The following is a 16931-nucleotide window of genomic DNA, read 5'->3' as shown; positions in this document are numbered from 1 at the left end:
TGTGCTGGCGAAAAGTCATCCATATTAAGCCTTCAGTATATACATGATCAAAAGCTCAACTCCATTTTAGAATATTTCTTGGTGAAGTAATTGGTTTTTCTCCTTTGGAAGGAAAAAGGCTTCAGTAGACCCTATAACTGGATACAAGGTACTGTAAGATTCATTTATTAATTGAGAGGGGTTCAGCAAAGAAATGCTGACGTTCGTGAGCTGAAAATCCTTTCCCAGAATTGACCGTAGAACTGCATATCAGATACAAATTGCCAACCATTTCAGCAAAGGCACTCATCTCTTCTCTTCTGACGTGATAGGGCCACAGATGCAATTAAACAAACATAGTCTGAGCATCTGCTGGGTATCAGGCACCAAGCTGGGCGCTAGAAAGAGAAGAATACTATTAGTAGGTTGACTTGTGTCCCCCAAGAGATATGTTCAAATCCTGTACATACAACATATGTACAATTCCTCTGTACAGTACCCGGTGCCTGTGAACGGGACCGGATTTGGAAACAGAGTCTTTGCAGATGTAATCAAGTTCAGAAGTGGTCATACTGGATGAGGCTTAGCCTAAGCCCAATGACTGGCATCTTTATAGGAGAACGAAGATTTGAACACAGAGACACAGGGAAGAAGGACACGTGGAGACAGAGGCCAAGAAGCTGCCACAAACCAGGGAAAACCAAAGATTGCCAGGAGCCACCAGGGTCTAGAAAGAAGCAAGGGAGGGTTCCTCCTTAGAGACTTCAGAGAGACCATGGTGCTGCCCACACCTTGATTTCAGACTTCTAGCTTCCAGAACCGCGAGAGAATAAATGTCTGTTGCTTATAGAACAAATTCTGTTGCTTATGAACAGATTTCTTACTGCCACCAAGTTAGTGGTATTTTGTGATGGCAGCCCTAGGAAACCAATACAGATCCTGGGTTGAACCCCTTCTGGGAACTGGAAGGGCCACTCCTTCCTTCGCACCTTTAGTGAAGTTCCTGGCACATAATTGACCAAGTCACAATGTGGATCATTATCTGTTTTCATGTCTATCTCCTCCTCGAGATGGGATTTCTCTAGTGGGTTAGTGTCTTTATTTAGTGTCTCCAGAGCAAGAGAAAGTGGCTAACACACTTAGGGCAGGTGTTCCCTAAATATGGACAGACTCTATCTATCGAATGATCAGTCAATCATCTGTCTATTCATTACTGCTCTGTCTTCACAGGGAGAGGAGCTTGGTAAATCCTCCAGGTTGAAATTCTCCTCGTCACCCAGGATGCACTGGTCATCTTTACCTCCTTCCTCTCTCTGTCCTTTGCAGCTAGCTGGACATCAGTTTCTGCCCAGTCTTCTCTGACTTGTCTCTATAACTCTTTCTTGCTCCAAACATCCTCCCCTGTCACTCCCCTGCCAACCGCCATGACTCCATTCTCCTCAGTGACTACAATTTCCAGTTCTATGCTGATCACTTCCAGATCCTTATCATGGGCTCGGATGACCTGAGTTCCAGACTCAGCTCTTCAACCCCCTACTTAAATCTCTACTCGTTTATCTTGGAAGTGCTGGGCAAACCCTGTCCACACTGATCTTTTTTTTTTTTTTTTGCAGTGCGCAGGCCTCCCACTATTGCGGCCCCTCCCGTTGCGGAGCACAGGCTCCAGATGCGCAGGCCCAGCAGTTGTGGCTCACGGGCCCAGTCGCTCCGCAGCATGTGGGATCCTCCCAGACCGGGGCTCGAGCCCGTATCCCCTGCATCGGCAGGCAGACTCTCAACCACTGCGCCACCAGGAAAGCCCTGATCTTGTCATTTTCTCTGACAACCTGCTCTCCCCCGAATAATTCCTACTTCAGTGACTCTACCCGCTTGCACCTCCTATCTGCTTTTCTTGCCTCCCATCTTGCCCCTCTGCCATCCCTTCCCTAGGTTATACCAAGAGTGATTTAGGGGAAAAAAATCAGCCCACCTCAACCTGATCACATAACTACCCTGTTTAAAACTACAGTGACCCTAAGCATCGAGGCGGAGCGCCTTTCTGCGGTTTACAAAGCCACCGGCAACCTGGCACCTGCTTCCAGCTTCTCCCGTGTACTCTGTTCCCACCACATTAAAACTTCCTTTCGTGGGGCTTCCCTGGCGGCGCAGTGGTTGAGAGTCCACCTGCCGACGCAGAGGACACGTGATCGTGCCCCGGTCCGGGAAGATCCCACACGCCGCGGAGCGGCTGGGCCCGTGAGCCATGGCCGCTGAGCCTGCGCGTCCGGAGCCTGTGCTCCGCAACGGGAGAGGCCGCAGCAGTAAAAACAACTTCCTTTCGTTCTTTAAACGTGCTTTACTCTCTCTTCCCTCCTGAGTTTTGTACACACTGTTCCTTCTGCCTGGAATAGTCCTCTCTCGTGTCTTGATCTGACTGACCCCAGCTCGATCTTCCAGTCTCAGTTTGTAAGTCCCACTTCCTTGGCCAGGCTTTTCCTACTCACCCTCACCACTTACTCTTCTCCTGGGGTGCAGCTCCATCACACCTCTCCCCACTCTTCCTCTCGGGCATCACGCCGGTAACTATTACTTTTCACATATATATTCCTTTCTAGACTGCAGACTTTCATAAAGTCCACACAGTCCTCCACACATAAAAGATGCTCAATAATACTTTTGTCTAATAATTGAAGAACGAATGAACGAATCGCCGGGGTACATAGGAGATGCCCGATAAGAACTGGTTGAATGAATGACTATAAATAAATTTCTGTCTGTTTCAACTGCAATCGCCTTACTTCAATTCAGGCCTCCAGCGACTCACAACTGGAATTTTGCCACGCCCTCCTTACTGGTCTCTGCCTCAGCGGACACTGCGTAACTTATCCAGATTCACTGTCTCGAAGCTTCACGTTCATCAGGTAACTCCCAGGAAGAAAATTCATTCACAGCTCCCCAAGAGATTCAGAGCAGAGCCCAAACTCCATGGCTACGCCAAGCCCTACAGAATGTTTACCATGGGTTCTTCGGATGTTTGTGTGCTAGGGTTAAGTTGTGGGCTAATTGTGCGCTAGCAGGTGTCTAACAGCGCTGTGTGTTTGCAGAAATGCTGCCCTCATCTCAGGCGCTCTATTTACACATGGGAAGCACAGCCTCTTGTTAGGTTGAGGATGCCTTACTTTGAACTACATCGGTTGTTCTTAAAGTGACTAGTGCGATGTTCCCATGCAGTCAGCAAAGATGGGCAGTTGGGCTTCCAATAATCCTTAATTAGAGGTAGTGCTTGCGGGGGCTTACAAGAGTAAGATGCTATGTTTGGCCTATATGTGGAGGACTAAATCTGATGAGGCTGTCAAACCCTAAGTGAGATGATTACTTGTTTGTCTGATACTTTTTTAAAAATTAGAAAGCCCATCATCCCTGGGCACGGGAATACCTCCTGATATGCAAGATGCTATCTCTGCAGCCCTTGTGGTACCAACTTGCTGACTCAGTTTATCTAGGTGGGAGGAGGCCTGGCTAGGGATATTTTGTTGGCCCTGGGTGTAATTGTTGGCCTCGGTGTGGACCCTGGCCTGGCGTACAAGTGTCTGGCTGCCCCCAGCACAAACCATGTCTGGGTACTTTCTCTGCCAGGACGCACCCCGCTGGAAGCACTCAGGAGGTCTGAGCAGTGGGTAAAGCTGGAGACTTTATCCTGGGCATTCGAGCCTTCCTTCTCTGTTCCCTCTCCCTTTAGGCACTCACCATCCAGGCCACCTCCAGCCCTCTCCCTGTCTGACGCAGTCCCACGCATCTGGGAGGCAGGGAGGTGCTGGGTACCAGACGAGAGCTCTGGAGTCGAATCTGGATTGATCTTCATCTCAGCTCTCCCACTTCATCCACTGTGAGCTTTGGGCAATTTATTTAACCTCTTCAGCCTCGGTTTCCTCCTCTATACAGTGCAGAGAATATTCCTTTTCATAGCTATTTTGAGGTTCTGGAAGCTCCACCTCAGAGCAGGAGCTGGAGATTCGGAGTCTGAAACTGCAGGCATCATAACCAGGGTGAGGGCTGTTGGACACATGGCCGGATGAATTACTTAATTCCGCCTTGTGGGAAGTCTCAGGGTTGCTTGTAAAAGATTCCCGCCTACAGCATCTTAAAGGCATCGCCTGGCACCTGGCAAGAGATGTCTGACTGGGCTTCCTCTCGTCCCTTAAGGTGGACCAGCGTTGGAAGTCACACTCAAGCTTATTGTTAACGGTAACAGTAGACATTGTTTCCATTTATTGAGCACCAGCTACCCTGGAAGCTGTGATAAGCACATTCATTCGTGTATTATATTCTTTGATCCTCACAACAAACCAGTAAGTTAGCTACTGTTATTATCTTCCTTTTACAGCCGAGGAAATGGAGGGCAAGGGAGCCGACTAGTTTAAGGTTAATTAAGGTCACTGAGCTAATTAGTTAACTAATGTTTGGCTCATGGCGAGCCCAAGCTTGGGATCACTGCACATACTACTTCCTGATAATTCCACTGCCTGCTGGTTGCTGGGATTTTTTTTGTAGTGGAACCTATATTTCTGGACCTGAGATGCCTCTCTAAGATACTCAGTCCCGCTGTTTCTTCAGGCTCCACCCCCTGCGTGACTTGCTTGGGGACAGTCTCTGCTCTGGCCTCTGCCGATCACCCGGGTCAGGTCCTGACTTGCCCTTGTCCCGGTGTTTGTTCTTCCAGCTGGACCTTTCTTCACTGCCCGAGTCACGCCTCCAAGACTTTGGCACCTGTGCTCCTCTGCTCAACATTTTTCTATTTGCACTCATCCTGGCCTCCTTCTCCACGCTCCCGGTCAGCCCAAACTCCCCTCTTCCCTCTCCATCATCCCCAAGTTCCCTGATCATGACCTCACCACGTCCCACTAGAGCAGTATCTCTTTCCCAGTGCAAAACCTGAAGATGTGCTCTTTTGATGAAATAAGGTCTCTGCGCCCAGCAGACAGGACCATGGAGAGAGAGTGGGGACATGGCACCCAGGTCCAGAGTGTTCATCTCTACCTTTGTCTTTTGTTTAATTATGAGAGGGTATATTACAGTAGAGAATGGGGACCACCATTTTTCATTACAAATTCATAAGAACACTCGAAGCAGGTGGATCCCATATTTGTTAGTACACCCATCACTTTTATAAATTGAATTTCTGCCTAATTACCATGTGCAATAACATATTGCAATAAAAATAGTGAACAAAAAATGTGTCCCTGAGTAAAACAGCACATTAGTCTTGTTAGACTAATTTTCATTTTTATTTATGTACAGCCCTAATCTCTACCGTATATAACCTCCTGCTTGCTGGTTAGATATTGATTAACCATATTTATTCATCCAGAGCCAAACCCAGCCAGGTAATGTTGTTCTGAACCAACCAATCGGTGTTTTGCTGGGGAACTTTCCAGAGAGAGTTCATGACCCCAAGAGTGAGTCAGAGGGAGGAAGATTTCTCCTTCTGTACAACCAGAAGGAATGTGCAGAAGTGAAAGTTGAACAGGAAAGGCAGCCCCCAGACAGAACGCAGAGCGGACGTGTTCTCTGGGTGATTCTGGTCCACGCTTCGACTGTTATGGGAAGAAACCTTTTTGAGTCTATACTGTGACTGATATTGGTCAGGTTTGCATTAGTTCATTTCACTTGTTAGTGTAGATTCTCCCTGAAGAAACAATAAAAGCCACGCAGCTCAGCATTTTATTCTAGGATGAGGAACCAGCCTGCGGACGCAGCCTCTGATTAGCACAGATGGAAGCCTCTTCATCACCAGTCATCCCTGAAGAGCTCTGCAAAAGGCTGGCCGGCCTTGCCCTCTGCTTAGGGGATGCTGAATGGGGTACCATCCCTGGAAGGGGAGCTCTGTAGCCATGTCGTGGGGAATAGGCACCCTGAAAAGTGTGGGGGGTGGGGGAGGCAGAGCGCCCAGGGAGGCCGGGGAGGGTCTCTTCTACTTCATTCGGTCTAATCAGGCCCCCTGCATGTTTTCTGAGGGGTGTGTAGCCCAGATTAACATCTGGTTCACTTAGCCCACACTTCAGGTATTGATAATAAGTAATACACCAATCCTTCAATCCTCCTTTGTCCTTGGTACCGGCCCTTTGACAAAATAAGAGATTACAGAGGGGTGTGAGAGAAATTAGCCCAACTGCGCACTGACCTCAAATATCTCGTTATTATTTTCCAGCTCTGGTCAAATTTCTAAACTGGAAGGGAGGCAGATGGCTTCCTGAAAGTAAAAATAGATTTTATCCCCTGAAGTTTTGCAGCCTGTTTGAGGGGAAGTAGCTGGATCCAGTGTTTGAAGGATCCTCTCTGAAGATGTCCGTGTGGTTTTTTGGTTTTTTTGCCGTACGCAGGCCTCTCACCGTTGTGGCCTCCCGTTGCGGAGCACAGGCTCCGGACGCGCAGGCTCAGCAGCCATGGCTCACGGGCCCAGCCGCTCCGTGGCACGTGGGATCCTCCCGGACCGGGTCACGAACCCGCGTCCCCTGCATCGGCAGGCGGACTCTCAACCACTGCGCCACCAGGGAAGCCCCGTCCATGTGGTTTTATGTTGCATATTGCAGTGAGACAGACAATCAGAAATATGTGAAAGTGAGTGTTGGGGAAGCACAGATGTTCCAGAGAGCAGACTCCTGGTAGGTCTGTGGTGGACCTCCAGAGGAAGAACCAGACTGTGGGAAAGTACAAGACGGTTGGACCCAAGACAATCTGTGGTTTGATTTCTGGTCTGGCAATAGTAGTGACCTTTGGCGATTTGCCTTATTTCTCTGAGCCTCTGTGTCCAGACCTGTAAAATGAGCTGTAGTGAAGAGTAAATGAAATAATGTGTATTAGTGACCGATTGCTGCTGTGTAACAAATTACCCCAAAACTTACTAACTTAAAGCAACAACGTGTGTTATGTCACAGTTTCTGTGGATCTGCTCAGCTGGGTCCTCTAACTCAGGGTCTCATAAGAGGACAATCCAGGCTGTCAGCCAGGCTGAGGTCATCTGAAGGCTCAGTGGACGGCGTCACTTGCGGGCTCACTCACGGGGCTGTTGGCAGGCTGTGGTTTCTTGTGGGCTGTCAGACTGAGGCCCCAGGTCCTCATGCCCTGCTGGCTGGGGGCCTCTCTCAGTTCTTTGCCGTGTGGGTCTGTCCATAGGGCAGCTCACAACTCAGAAGCTTGCTTCACCAGAGCAAGTCAGGGAGCAGAGTCAGAGGGAGAAAGAAGGAAGTCACGGTTTCTCATAGCCTCATCTTGGAAAGGACATCCCATCACTTCCGCTGTATTCTATTTGTTAAAAGTGAGACACTAGATCTGCATACCCCCCAAAGGGAGAGGTTATGCGGGGTGTGGATACCAGAAGGCGGGATCACTGGGAGACACTTCAGAAGCAGTCTACCCCGTGGCACGTACACAAAGTGCCTATCATTGCTTCCCTCCTTGGTGCTCAGCGAATGCAGCAGCTGATACTGAGCAGGGCCCTGAGGGGCTCCTGGGCACAAAGCCTTTCTGTGTCCCCCATTCCTTTGATTACAGGACATAGCCTGCATTCAGCATCCATGACCTTCCCCGAGTTCCAAAGGGCAGATTCAAGCAGTTGCTGATTAGGGAAGGGAGGAGATGCGAGACCAGGGAGACACAGTCAAGAGAAACCATAGAGGAGCCTTGGGGCAAGGTCTTGGTTCCCCGTCGACGGGTATACACAGCAATATCTTTGAGCTGTTTTGCAGATCCTGAAACCCCCTCCAGGTGGGGGAAGTTATGATTATCAATGGTGTGCTGCCCACAAGTATGTAGACCCCAGACCGGTTGGAACCTGAAGGTTGACGATGCTGACTCCTACTTACCTCACTACCAACCTATCAGAAGAATGTCCATAAGCCAATCACACCCTCTTTGCTCCATCACTATAAAACTTCTCACTATCCTCTCCAAAGGGGGACACATCGTTTTTCGAGGCAGGAGCCCACTGTGTCCCCCTTTCCCTGGCAAAGTAATAAAGCTCTCCTTTTCTACTCTACCCAAAACTCTGTCTCCGAGACTCGAATCAGCACCAGTGCACAGAGAAGCCGAGCTTTCGGCATCACAGCCTTCTCCCTCTAGTTGTCAGACATCTAGAGCATTTTCAATCTTCCCTGAGGTGGAACCCCCTCCCCACGCGGCAGCCTTCTGTTGGGGGAGAGGAGTGAGCCTAGAACAGGGTGCAGGGCTGCACTGAGACGAGCAGGTCCTTATGAGGTAACTCCTGCTGCAGCCCAAGGAGACCAGAAACAGATTTCCTCCAAGTACTTACTGGCTCACACGGAGCTCACGCTTTAGTGAGGACAAATAGAAAATAAAAAAAGATAAATAATATAATTCGATGCTTATATTAAATGGGAAAATCACGATGTTACACATCTATCAAAACCTCCAGTCAGTTTCCTAATGCGTAACCCAACTGAGCTAACACCCATAGAGTACATAATTATGAATGCTTACATCAGCACTTCTTGGTCCCTAACCAATTAATAAGGTTGCTGACAGTCACCTGTGTGCAGTGACACACATGGTTTGCATGCCATGTCACAAGCATTACCTTTAAGGTGAGTCATGGCAAATAAATAAGGCAAATGTCAGTCATGAACCATTTGTAGACAAAAACACAGATAATATTTACAGTAAATTTTTATTTTTCCCGTAAAAAGCACAAAGCAATTTCCTAAAATGAACTGTTATTCCCCAAGTGAAGAATTTTGAAGCTGGAGGGGTGGAGAAACGTCTAGATGCACAGCCCTTTGCTGTCACCCAGAAAGTCTTTCAAAACACCTACACACGCCTCCAACATTCTACCAACCGTATCTGGACTCTAATTCAAGATTCTACTGTGCATCGTTTTATTAAAGACGTCACGCTGAGCCAGTGGGATGGAAGTAGACATTTTTCTTATATAAGCATCAGCTGAAGAAAATGTTGCTTTGAGATGTGTATATTCTTTGAAGTTAGGGAATTAAAAACCAGAGGGATCCTACCGTTAGAATATGAATTTAGAGGGATGTCCTGAGCAGCAGATGGGGAGATATTCGATGGAGAAAAATAAAGCGAAGGCGGGGTAGTCAACTGCCATTTGAAATAGTGGGCCAGCAAAGAGGAGGGGTATTTGCAAAGCCCTGAGGCGGAGGGTATCGGTGGCAATCAAGGTGCAGAGTCTTCAGTTCCCCAAAGACAGCCCACTGGCGACCTCCCGTGGAACTGCAACCATCACCTCTCACCCTTTTGAATCATAGCATTGCCCGTGGCGTCCACATGCAAACCTGTACCATGGAACCCCAAGTACCCTGTTCAGTGCTTTGTTCACAGGGTTCATCCTGTCAGCTCAGCAATCCCATGTGGGATTGACCTCCCATGAGGTCTTTATTATTATTATTTTAATTCTTTTGAGATCCATGTTGCATATATCAACAGCGCATTCCTTTTTTTTTCTTTTCTTTCTTTCTTTGGGCCATGCGGCGCGGCAGGCACAACCTTAGTGCCTCAAATGGGGATCAAACCTGTGCCCTGTGCAGTGGAAGCCCTGAGTCTTAACCACTGCACCACCAGGGAAGTCCCAAGGTCATTATTTTTATCCCCATTTTACAGATGAGAAAATGGAGGCTCAGTGGGTAAGCAGTTTACCCAGGGTCACAAGGCTAATCAGTTTACTGAGAGGGATTCAAACCCTGGACTTTCTGATACCGGAGCCGACATTCTTCACACCCTTCTCTCTAGACTACGTCACCAGCATCCACCATGAATATCATGACCGTTTCATGGGGTTAGACAAGGTCAGCGCTAGGGCTAGGGTTAGTGGTCAGGTGTTTTCTACCTGACAGGCCCATTTGGAATCCCCCAGGGGCAGAGAATGAGCTTGTTTGGCAGGAAGGGTCTTGGGGGTTCAGGGAAAGGGGGTGAGTAGTCGGGGGGGGGTGCTGGAGATGGGGGTGGGAATATTTCCTGCCTGTTGGGAGCCCAGGGCCAGACCACCCTCTGACTTCCCCACTGGGTGGTCCACACCCCCTGCGTCAAGTACGCATTGGATTTAGCTTGGCAATGATTTCAATTAATAGTGTAAAGATTCACTAAATGAATCCAGCCACCAGCACTCAGACGTCTCAGTAAAGCTCCATCGCTTGGGAGTTAGCGCTGAAAAAAAGCCATTTTACAAGAAATGGCTCCGCTAATGATGTAAAAGAAAATGGGGCCGTACAGCCTCCCTTCCCCGCCCCACTTTCGCAATGACAGGGTGATTCCAAACCAACGTGGAAGATAAAATCACAGCTAGTTTTTTTTCAAATGCTGAAATACGGGGAAATCTTTAACTTTTACCAGTCCTGGGGGCTGGAGGTATGAAAGTTTGCTGAAGAGGATGTCCCCACCAAGCACATTTTATAAGCTCTACTCACTGACGGTGCTTTCAATTTTTAAAGCAGTTACTTTAAAGAGCCTCTGGGGGGATGCACAGCAAACTCAGTTAATCCCATAATAATAACAACCAGCAGCTAAAATGCTGTTGTAACAATAATGACCAACTTACAGGCTTGAGGATGGATTGTGGGGAGGATTTCCTGACAAGGAATATTAAGGATTCACCTCAGGCTCTCTCCCCTTCCTTCGCAAGCAGAACGAGGCTCATCTTTCTCGGCGGGCTTTGCTGAGCTTGCCTAAAGGCAGAGATAGATGAGGTAACCTCTCAGCATCCTTCCCCATCATGTGAGTCTGGAAACATCCCTGGCGACCTATCCCAGTGGGCGCTGCCTCTTCCATTCTGGACTGAGTGTGTGAAAATTCAACAAAGTTCATTCAACAGACATGCGCTGGGCAGCCGCCATTTGCAAAGCCCGGGGAAGTTTTGGAGCAAGAAAGAGTGAAAACGGGGTATTGACTCTAACCTTAAAGAACTGACCTCTAATTTGAGACAGCGCTATTCATGGGAACCTAAGGCCAAACGAAATAGGTAATAAGTCAGAGGTTGCAGCAAAGGGTGGAGGGGGTTTGGAAGCAGAAATAATTTATGATGGGTCAGCAATGGATAAATGCTCCCAGAAGAGGTGGCAACTGGGATCACTTTTTAAAGATGAATGGGGGATTTGGGTAACTGGAAAAGAGGAAAGAGACCCAAGGCTGAGGAAACAGCATGAGCAGAGACACAGCCATGTGGCCATGTGGGTTTGTTTGGGCTCTTTTTGGAAGCAAAGTAGACCGAGGGTAGATGTGGCAGGGAGATGGCACCGGGAGAGTAAAAAGCTGGAACAGACAGACTTGAAGGCCACACCCAAGAGTTTGGTCTTTATCCCATGGACAGTGGTGAGGTTTTGAAAGGAGGGAATGAGCTAAATTTTAGGAAATAACTCTGATGATGGTGTGAAATTCAAAAGAAAAATTAAAAAGAAAAACCCTTTTAGGTGCATATTACCTTTTGTCCACAAGGTTAAAGGGATCTTGCCTTGTCACCCAGTTCAGGAAGAGGGTTCCAACATGGGAAACTTCTCACCTAGATCCCAAATGCTATATTGTCATTTTGGTCCTTTGATAGTGTGGAAGCAAGGCATTCCCTGGCATTCTCCAAGGAGGTTCCATTCATAAGTGGTCACGTGACAGTACTGAAAACAGAGGTCTGGCTTTCAGACCTATCGCTTGTGAAAGGCTTCTGCATGATTGGGCTTGGCCTCTGGTTTCCAGCTTATATCTGTTGACTTCACCAAGGTTGCAGGTATCCTGAGAAAGCCAGGGTCCGCTGAAGCTGCCTGCAGCTGGGCAGAAAGAAGACTACATTTCTGGGGCCACGTGGGGAGGGTGGTCTGTGCCGTCCTGGCCAGGAGACAATCGTCCTCCATCATTTCCACGAGCAATGGTTTTTTGTGTCATTGGTTTTTAAATACGGACTGAGTCCTGTTTGCAAGGCCTTTGGAGCCCATTTCATTTCTTTTGATTTCTTTTTTTTTTGTTTTTTTAACCTACCTTGTACTCCACTTCCTTGATCAGTCTGCACAGACAGCATCCTGTGTCGTTATTGAATACATGGCGCCTGCACTCATTCTGGGCAATAGCCTAGGGGTGGTTGGCATTGAAGAGAGGAAATCCCTTCTCCCGTCTCGGGCAGCTATCTCTTCCCTTCAATGGACGTGGAAACAAAGTAAAAATCATCCTCTCAGCCCACCTCCCACCAATCCACTGCTTCATAGATTTTTTCAACAGATACTTACCAAGCAGCTATTGTGCCAGGTGCAGCATCAGAGACTCCGTGGACTTTGCTGTTGATGTTAGGACTTGCACGACGACTCAGGGCAAGTGCCTTGACCTCTCCAGCTTCCGTTTCCTTTCCATATAATAAGATTAGGGCAATAGACCTGGAAAGACAGATGTGATGGGACAATGACATATATGTAGACTGCTTTGTAAACAATAAATTATTAATAATAACAATCAATAAATTTAGTAACATATTGGAGTTTAGTAACTCCTAGTTCTATAAGACACATCTCTCACTATATACCACCAAAAACATCCCCAAACCCACCAAGCATACAGCCTGACACTCCATAAAGGCTGGTTCAACTGAATTGAAAGAACTGTCGATGTATGTCATTTGCCACAGACTGCAGGGGACAGTGGGGGTGGGGTGTAGGGGAGACAGCCCCTACTGAGCCCTGAGCCATGGCGTTGAGCTTATGAGGGACCACAGGAGGGTGTGGTCTTAGAAGCCATAATAGATCAAGCCAGCAATGTTCTGACTTCATAGTGAATCTGAATTCAAATGAAATAAAGTTTCTAAATAGATTCATTCTAATCCAATTGATTTCACATTGGTACATTTCAAACTCAATTTGTTATATACAACTCACTCCATGGCAAGGAAATTCTTTATAACTCTTATTGCCCATATAGGATTTCTATCTCTGTAGATAATACAAGAGGAAAACCCCAAAGATTGAGCATCAGATTTTCATAAATATTGGAGACAGTTCATCATTAAACTGACCAAAAGAGAACCCTTGTGAGCAATATATAAATAAATCATTAACAATTTGTTTCTGTTTCTCTTCATTTGTTTAAACTGTATGGAAATTATATATACTCAAAAGAAAAGTATTGGAAACTGGTTGAAAGCTTTTTTATTTTTTTTGTGGTACACGGGCCTCTCACTGTTGTGGCCTCTCCCGTTGCGGAGCACAGGCTCCGGACGCGCAGGCTCAGCGGCCATGGCTCACGGGCCCAGCCGCTCCGCGGCATGTGGGATCTTCCCGGACCGGGGCACGAACCCATGTCCCCTGCATCGGCAGGCGGACTCTCAACCACTGCACCACCAGGGAAGCCCTGGTTGAAAGCTTTTACAAAATATTTAGAACAAATTGTAATTTAAAATGCACAGGAGGTATTCAGTGACGGGAATCCAAGGCAAAGACCCTATAAAGTCTAGTCAAAGGTATCCTTCACATTCTTCAGGGGGGATTACTGGGAGAATTGAGCACCCTTCCCGTTGATAGGAATGGATTCCCTGCTGGAATGGACTGCTGCATCTTTTAACCCCATACTTGATCACTTTTTCTAAAGATATTATACTAAACCAAAGTAGTGTAGAAAGACATTGTTCAGGGACAGTGCCCAGGTAGTCTCTATTCCCAGTTAAACCATATTATATAAAAGATGTTTTCAAAAACTCAGGGGAATGTAGTGGATGAGTATTTATTGGCTGTGAAATTAGAATGCCTGAGTATGAAAACCATCACTGACACTTCCTAGCTGTGTGACCTGGGGCAAGTGGCTTAACTTCTCTGAGCCTCAGAGAGTCTCAGTCTAAAAATGTAGGTGATCATAATACCCAAACCATGGTTGTAGAGGATTAAATGAGTTAAACCACACAGAACATTTAGAATAGTGCCTGGCAAATTGATCAATTGATTAATAAGTAGGTTAAGAATGAGATAGATGCTGTAACAAAGAGCTTTCATATGATGTGTGCTATTCAGAGAGATAAGGAAATCATCTTCCTTAAATATACCTATAATAGAATTGGTTCCCATCGTAGATGTCCAGCTCAATAGAGATGAGATTCTTCTAGAGGAGAAAATATCATGACTCACAGAGGCCACAAAAGGGTTCCCTAAAGGGTAAGTGAATGGGTAATAAATACGGCCACGCGCACCACTATCATGAGTCCAAGTTCCCCTGAGACTTTGGTGGAGCTGAGGATGCCCTCTGACCAGGAAAGAGCTTTAAATCATCCAGACAAAACAGATCCTTGCCAGAGCCTAGTCCATTGTGATCAACATTCATTGCCTTTGCTGTTCATGGGGCTGTCTTAACACGTACCGCACCTCCCCCCAGTGATGGGAACACTGTCTGGTTGGAGCGGAGGGAGGGCGTGGCTTTACGGGCACCTGGAGGGACACTGTGGGGATCCGACCCGATTTATCCCGTGAGTGAGTTCACTTCCTGTAGTAGAGAGTAAGAGCCTGGAACCTCCTTCCGGGATGACTGTCGGATAGAGTCCCTTCCACCACCTGCCCTGAAACCCTCCAATGACAGGACGTGTTTATTCATTACCTCTACGTGTGCAATTCTTTCCTAGGCAGTAATGCAAAAGGAGTTACCCAAAGGGAGCCTTGCTTGAAAAGCATTTCTGCTCTTCCACAGGGAATGTGCAGCATGCTTAGGAAAAGTTTCCCGTCGTGAACGTGGTCCATTCCTTCTCCAAATCCGCCCTCTCTCCGATGGGCTACGCTCAGCAGCTCTCGTGGAGGCCAGAGAAATGTCCGCGGTCCGTTCCACTTGGACAGCCTCCTCCCCTCCTCCGCCCTCGTGGCTCTGCGGCTGCTGTCCCTCTTCCTCTTTCTAGCCTGCTCTGGCTTCCGAAGGGAAGCGATCCCCTCTCCAGGTGCATTTGAAGGCCACGTCAGCATTCCAGAGAAACATCGTGTGGCCTCTACCTGCCAGGAAGCCCGAGGACGTTTCCAACAATTGCGCAGCCATTCCTGAGGCTGGAACGGGGAGCTCCAGCTACAAACTGCGTTACACCGTCCATGGTTTGGCCGAGAGACATGCCGCGGCCATCACAGTCAAGAATTCCACCGCCCTTCCTGCTGAAGGCCCTTCTCGTCCCCTCTGCATTCTGTTCTTTTGCTTTAAGACACCACTGACTCCCCTGTGGTTACCAGACATTCATACGTGCGATTCATCCGCGCATCACCCATTCCGTGTTCATTTAACAAACATCCATCGGTGACCTACCTGCTAAGCTTGGGGAGCAACAAGGCAGCAGGCAGAGCCCCGCCCCCGGGGTGCTCGCAGTTTGTGGCTTTATTGTTAAGTTGGAGGGTGGGTGAGGACAAAAGAGGGCACATTAAAAGGATTCGTCGGAGGGGAGTTTAAGGAGGAGACTCTTCACTGAGGGTGGGCGGGCTTAAGGGGACCATTGCGGGGGCTCAGACTCCTAGGGCAGTCAGAGGTGAAGCCGCTGCTGCCCCAGCCCAAAGGGGCGAGAGAGGAAGTAGTAGAGCCCACAAGAGAATTCTGCTGACAGGGTCACCCTATAGGAGCTGGACCCGGAGGAGGAGGAATCTCATCTGGCGGGACAGGACGGCAGGGGGAGGGGGAGGGCAAGGGAGTGCGTTTGACAAACGCCTTGACCTCTTCTCCCCTCCCACCTTTGGTCTCCCAGGGCTGAACCCACTTGGTAGCCAGAGGGCCAGAGCACCTATAGGCTGCAGACCTCAGGGATCGCATCCAGGCACGGAGCAGCAGGGAAAGGGGGAGAATGGAGCTGGGGGCAATGAGAGGGGGCAGCACAGTGCCCTCGTGTGTCCCCTGGGGGGTGGGACGGGGTGAAAGGATCGAACATGCTCACACTGAAGTCCCAGCCCCTGTGCCCAGAGCACAGAGTGGGGGGCTTGGTGTGTCCCGCCTGCCGGGCATCGCTGCCAGAGACTGCCCTCCTACTGAGGGCGGGCTGCTGGGGTCTGGACCCTCCGTGACGGTCTGCAGACAGGCCCGTTTATTACTCCAGGAGCCAAAAGGCAGGCAGCCGTGGTGCATCACCTGGCGGTCGGGAGAGTCTGAGCAAAGGTCCAGAGGAGCTGTCTTGCAATCACACACAGAATATGACATGGCCTTTGTTCTCGAGCAATTTATAAACTCACTTGGGAGAGCAAACCTAGACAGAAAAATATGAAACAATGACAACAAAGACAGTGCAAATAGAAAGGAGTCAAGGCGGAGGCCCAGAAGCAAGCAGGTTACCAGCAGCGGACGCAGCTTGTTCTCTGCCTCGTGGGCAGGTGAGGCGGACACCAGTGCACAGCTGCTCAGCCTTCCACGCTGCCCTTGGTGCCTGCCGCCCTTGGTACAGGCATGTGTGCACACACGCGCACACAAGTGCACACACACACACTCTAGAGGCACATGCGTGTGCACAGGCATGCATGCAGACACACAAGCACACACCCACGTACACACATGCACAACACAAACTCTGTTTCCACTGCTACACGGTCACTCCTGGCAGTTTTCTTGATCAGCTTTGCTGAAATGCACCCATGGAAACAGGAGGAAGAGATGCAGAAGTGATGGGAGAGTGATAGATTGGCATTGTCGCTGGTGGCGGGGCTCCTTTTTCAGCAGCCATGTCCCTTTTGGGTTCTGGGTAATCTTAGAAGAAAACAAAGGTCTGTCTGCCTTGCTGGATTCATGATCATTTTATTGGTATTATGATACCCAACTGAACGCTATAGCAATCAGGGAACTAGAGCATAGATGGTTCCAGCCTAACTCCAAAATGGGCATCCTGAAGGAGGCTTATACACCTCCGTCTAGTGATTTCCTCCCAGTTTCTGCCACCCCAGCACCCTACGGACCACCTTCCCATGACGGGGGGTGCAGAGTCCCATCGACAGTGGAGGGAGCCATTGGTTTGCCACCACTCTCCTTCCTCTGGGAGGCGCTTG

Source organism: Delphinus delphis, chromosome 18, assembly GCF_949987515.2.
Source record: "Delphinus delphis chromosome 18, mDelDel1.2, whole genome shotgun sequence".
Lineage (NCBI taxonomy): Eukaryota > Metazoa > Chordata > Mammalia > Artiodactyla > Delphinidae > Delphinus > Delphinus delphis.
The sequence above is the reverse complement of the archived record's forward strand: the minus strand, read 5'-3'. Positions refer to the sequence as shown.